The sequence below is a fragment of the Dermacentor andersoni genome, chromosome 3, assembly GCF_023375885.2.
Source record: "Dermacentor andersoni chromosome 3, qqDerAnde1_hic_scaffold, whole genome shotgun sequence".
NCBI classification, from domain to species: domain Eukaryota; kingdom Metazoa; phylum Arthropoda; class Arachnida; order Ixodida; family Ixodidae; genus Dermacentor; species Dermacentor andersoni.
This window is the reverse complement of record NC_092816.1, coordinates 16127945-16133944: the sequence shown is the minus strand read 5'-3', so window position 1 is coordinate 16133944 and position 6000 is coordinate 16127945.

Here is a 6000-nt window from a genome sequence, read left to right as displayed (position 1 = left end):
ACTCCCGACTCCGACCATGCCGTGGTCGTCAGCATCAAGATCAGGAAAGGGCTCCAGTTTAAATCTGTAGGAACAGAATTAAACGCTTTTTTTTGCGTTTACTGTGATCGTCTGGATTTCAAAAAGTTGCTGCATGGTGTTTATGCGCGTAACTGTATGTATCTTGGTGTGTTCTATGCAACTGCATCTTTGAAGGGAATAGCAGAGGGGAGATGGGGGGGCTTTCTTCATATTCGCTACTGTCAGCCGGCATGTTGCCCCGAGTGGGGGTAGGGCAGGGCCCCGCTCCATCGTATCTTCCTGTGTTTGTGGGCAGCTTTGTGCTTTGTGGACGATGACCCGCGCTGGAACACTCGCTTTGGTGGCCGCCGGCTTGACGACATTGACGGCCTGACGACAAAAGCAACCCACCAGAAGCAATGCGAACGGCCTTCTTTCAAAGCTTGTTGTATTTCCTTCTCTTTTTGATATCTGTAAATTTCATAATCATCATCCACTAGCACTAGCCAGGTGACTGGAACTTGTCATCAGACAGCAGCGAGTGCGTTTTCTTTATTTTATTATCACTCTCCATTTTCCTTCTTAGGTAAATGCCTTATCCATTTACAGAAAAATCGAGTGGGTCGTCACCCAAAATGTCACTCCGGCAGGCGTCCTCTGCATGCATTGAACAAACACTTTTGCCTGAGTGCTTCGGCAGAACACGTTAGAAACAATCTGTAAAGCAGGCACATATAGCTGAGCTCGTTACCTTGTACTCAAGTGGGGGAGGGGATATGTAAGAATTCAATTGCAAACCTTTTTTTTTTTTTCTTTTTTCGCGCTTTGTCAGCGATACGAACTGCGGTCCACATGTGTTGCTACGAAGAACGGCTTGTGTGTGATAGCGATTGAACCGAACCAATGGAGTCATTGCGTTACCCGGAGATGACAGTAATGTAACGTGGTGTAACGTGATACCGGTTTAACATTGATTGGTAGTTTTATTGTTATTAAATGGCTGAAGAGACTTGCCTCGTTGACTGCCATTTGATTTGACTACCCGTAACTTTGCCCATGTTCTCCAATTGCCGTTGGTTCGGTGATGCAGTCTCTCACAGCGCACAATTCTGCATGCACATTTAGAAATAGGGAAACCTTATTGACCTTAAAGACCCAAGTCCGCATCGGGTGGTAGCGGAGTGAAGGTAAGGAGGAAGTACTTAGTTCGCATCTCGGCCCAGAAGCTGAATGTAGAGGAATCTGTCAACTACTTCTCTAAAGGGTAGGGTGTCTGTGAGAGGTTCCACTTCCAGAGTACGTGGCCCATGTAGAATGCAAGCTATTCATTGTAAGGTTCCCTACAGCGCAACACAAGACACGGACAAAGGGAAGGGGAAGGTATAAAACGACGACACGGCGCTTCTTTTTGTCCCTGTCTTGCGTTGCGCTGTAGCAAACCTTACAATGAATCCTAATAAACTCTCCCAACTTGCCGTCTTGAATGCAAGCTAGCTAACCCAACTGCGCATCGTTCTGCAGAACAATAAGTCATGATTCCAAATCAGCACAAGAATCCGAAATTCGGGGCAGGCAGTTTCTTTCAACATACCATCAGTGCACATGAACAAGAAGAAAGGAAGTTAACCGAGGGACCAGATCTTTATTAATCATATCATAAGAAGCCAACAAAGACACGAAGGACAACATAGGGGAAATTACTTGTACTTACTAATTGAATTAAAGAAAATGATAAATTAATTGCAATGAAAGTGGATGAAAAAGCAACTTGCCGCAGGTGGGCGACGATCCCACGTCTTCGCATTACGCGTGCGCATTACGCACGCGTGCATCGCATGCGTAATGCGAAGACATGGGATCGTTCCCCACCTGCGGCAAGTTGTTTTTTCATCCACTTTCATTGCCATTAATTTATCATTTTCTTTAATTCAATTAGTAAGTACAAGTAATTTCCCCTATGTTGTCCTTCGTGTCTTTGTTGGCTTCTCATGATATCAGTGCACATGACAGACAAGATAGACAGAAACGGAACACATTCCACTTGTCCTGATGTTGTTCCTCGTACCGTCTTATGAGCAATTCTCCTGTTGGGTGCAGTTCCTTTAAGCTTACTACTTTCGGTGCAGAACCCCTGTTATCCGGTTCAATGGCTAAAATCGCTCAAAGAAAAAAACCACGTTCATTTAGCAGTTCTTGAGAATTTTGCTGAATAAAGAAACAACCATATACGCAGCTTCATTGCTCATACAATTTGCACAGTTTATTGCAAATAAATTGGAATGATACGTTGAGCAACTCGTACACCCTGCAGCCTTTTTTCTTTTTGTTTTTAAGAACAACGTTAGTTCTTTTCATTTCCTCCCCTCAAGCGCTTGCTATCCAAAGCCACTGTTTAGCTCACGGGCGGCCCTCTTTTGCCGGGTTTCGTACAGCTATCACTTGAACACGGTCGCCGACCTTTTCTCCGCCTGCTGCTAATTACGAGACACCTTGCTCAATTGAAACGTGACAATCGCTGACATCGAAGGGGCAAATTATCTGCTTTTCTTCTACTTCTGTTTCGATACACTCCTTCGATTTGCTTTATCGGTTTTTTTTCTTCTTATTTCTAACGTCTCTAGAGAGATTGTGCAGGTTACGCTTCTGCGGCTCCTCTTCTAAGACGGCACTTCACAGCGCAAGACTATGAGGCTGCAAACCTAAAATTTTATCTGATTTGTATCTGGTGTTGGTGCTTCCAGTGAACTTCGAGGACATAGCAGTGAACACTTTGGCATTGACTGTGAAGACACCTTTTGGCCAAAAAACATCAGCTGCTGTATTTCATTATGCAAGCGGTTTCCGTATACGTTCTTTCGTGCGTGGGTTTGCCAGCCCATGTTTAGCAGCAGGAGCGGGACACCACTTGCATAACGTAGCGGCGGCTCCAAGCGCGTAGGCTTTCTTACGGGTTCGGATCGGATCGGAAAACATTTATTGGGCTCTAGAAAAGGGATCTTCGCGGCTTCAGATGGCCTCTTCCATCTTCTGATGGATTCTTCTGTCTGCAATCACAGGGTTGGTGCCCTAGTCCAAGGCTCCACTGAGTATGGCCAATCCGCGAGCTCGCTCTACTAGGCGCTTTTGGCCGTTCAGGCTTACGCTGGAAAGCATACTCTCCCACTGTTCCGCACTCGGGTTTTTAATTTTATAGAAAGTTGGGGACTCAATATTTTGACAGGCCCATGATATGTGGTATAGATCTGGTTTCTCTCCGCACCATGGGCACTTAGCCTCATACTGAGTAGGGAAAATTTTATTGAGAAGGTTTAGATTCGGGAAAGTACCCGTCTGCAGTTGTCGCCATGCAACAGCATCCTCTCTGCTTAGATCCTTATCTGGGGGTGGGTACTTCAGTCTGACCCCTTATAATAATTTAGGATATCTGAGTACAGGTTGGTGTGCTTCAGCCGATTAGCGTGATATCACGGCTCCAAGTCCTCAGGACACCTGCTATCTATAGATAAGGTCATCTTAATGCCTCGAGTTGGGCGTAAGCGTGGTGCACCTTGTATTCTACTCCGTTCATGCGGTCGCGAACACATTTCATGAGTTGTGTTCGTAAATACCTTCCATTGCTGGGTTTCGTCCTCCGTGTCGAAGCACTAGATGTTCACAAAAGGCGAAAGAATGCGGGACTGTAAGAATCTTTGAAATACTGGAAAGGGGAAATAGGAGGTGGCAGCGCCCGCAGCTTGACGGCGAAAGGAAAACGCTGCTGGTAATTCTGTAGGGGAGAGGTCTTTCCTACGCGAGCTTCCAAGCGTATTGTTTGTTTCCTGAAATGCGCATAGGGTGACCAGGAGGGTTCTGCATATGTAGCTTCCCTTCGTCTTAGATATTAGTTTGATGGACACCTGGCGAACGGCCTCAGTAGCTTACGTCGAAGATTTTCGGCTCAGCTCGTTAGATAAATCCCGCATTCAGCGATACAATCACCACCACCGCCATCACCGCCGTCTCGGCATGCTCGTACGTGAACTGGTGTTAAGCTACTGAGCAAGTGAGGTCAGCCTTCACTATTTTGAGAAACGACAACTCAGTACGAATATGTTTGCTTGCTCACCGCTATAGGTCATAGCCCGCATTAGCAGCGTAACTTATCAGGAAAGAGCGGGATCCAAGTGCACGTTCTTGCCATGCCTTCTTGGAATATATCATATACAAGACAAGCACACGAAAAGAGCACGTGAACACACAGACACGGCGCGTATTAAGTGCTCTTCTCGCGTCCTCGTCCTGTATGCGCCAAGATGGCATGTCAACAAGCTCGCATTGCATCACTAGTTTACTAGCCCTCCCATAAGAGGTCACACGTTTCGCAGGCTATGTCTGTCGGCTTACGTTTACTAATGTTAGGGTCCTTACGAAGAGCTCTGCAAATCGTTCTAGTCTAGCGATCTCTAAAGACTGCGCTTATGCACCACCGTTGAGCTTTAGTAAAACGCACTCGCATGGCCTGCCGGCGCGCGCGGCCGCGACTTCGACTCTGTCGCGGCGATCACGAAATCCGGCCGGTCACTCTATGAGGAGCGGATGGGGAGGTGTTCCGGTCACCTTTCGATTAAGCAATCAGTTGCGGGTATTTTACCCAAGCCGCTCACATTGATTTCGGTTAGGCGAGAGGGCAGTGCTTTTAAAGCGAGGAGGCGGTCCCGGAACGAGCGCCAAAGCCGAACCTCCTGAGCGCCAGCTGGGCGCCGTGCAAAGAGCCGCATCGACGCACGTTGATGGCTGCGGGTCGAGATCGGCGAGAGAACCTCTCTCGCGGACCGATTACGAGGTTTCATTGATTTTGTCATTTAAACCCGGTGGCATAACCTTTGCAGCGTAGCGCGGCCAGGGTAGCGGGACGCGAAATTGATGAGCCTGTACACCGCTTCACGAGCATTGAGAAGAGGTTACTTTGGACGAGCCGTGTTTCAATGCTGACGCTCGACGGGGGACACTCGCAAAGCAAGCAAACGAGAACCAAATTCCACTTCATGTCAGGTGCTGTCCTGAGACCGCGACCACGACCCACATTCATACGCACTCGCGTGCGCAAGAACTGTTCTTGCGGACAGACACTGGTCAATCGTGATAACGAGACTACGAACGATTGATTATGGACAATGCATTCCGTAAGTAACTGTTGTAAACCTGCGTGAAATGTGCCTGCATGCTCATATTTAATTTAATACTGACGTTATACAACATGGCAGCCCAAGCGGGGGGTGGGGGGACATCAGAAAGCTTCGGGAATTCGGACAGGACATGAGCGGCGTACAGGGTCAGCTTAAGGGGCGCCTACTCACCGACATATGATGCAAGTGTGTGGCGTACTGAATGCACGCCAGTACTCCTAATCCGGCGCTGTAGCTGACTGACTCATGCCGAAACAAGGTCTGACTACGGGCTAGTTGGAATTCCATGGTATAACTCGTCAATTACAGCGCAAACATAGACGGAGGACAAAAAAGACGACGTAGACAGCGCTTGTCTACGTCGTCTTTTTTGTCCTCCGTCTATGTTTGCGCTGTAATTGACGAGTTATATCATGCCGAAAGCCTGCGTCTGAGCGTTCAACGAAATCGTAAAGGGTGACCTTCGGTGAGGGTGTGCAGTTTAGCACGACACTATAGTGAATGCATTCTTGTCTGCTCTATTGGGAGGAACCTTCAAGACATGTCCCACCCTCTCTCTCTCTCTCACTTCTTTATTTATATTCCCCTTTTCTCTTCCCCCCAACCAGATACTTTTCTGCTGCTTTCACTTTCTTTTCGCTATCTCTCTCTCTTCAAGATACGGTGAAGAAATCTGGTATTTTTTACTTTAGGCACTGTAAACGTGTCATTAGATTTATCTCTCGTTGCTTTCTGTGACGCCCCGTAACTGTAACGGATAGGACGCAGCGCTCACTGAGCGCAGCGCACAATTACCCAAGACCGACCGTGCAGTGGGCGCAAACAGCTAGCGCAT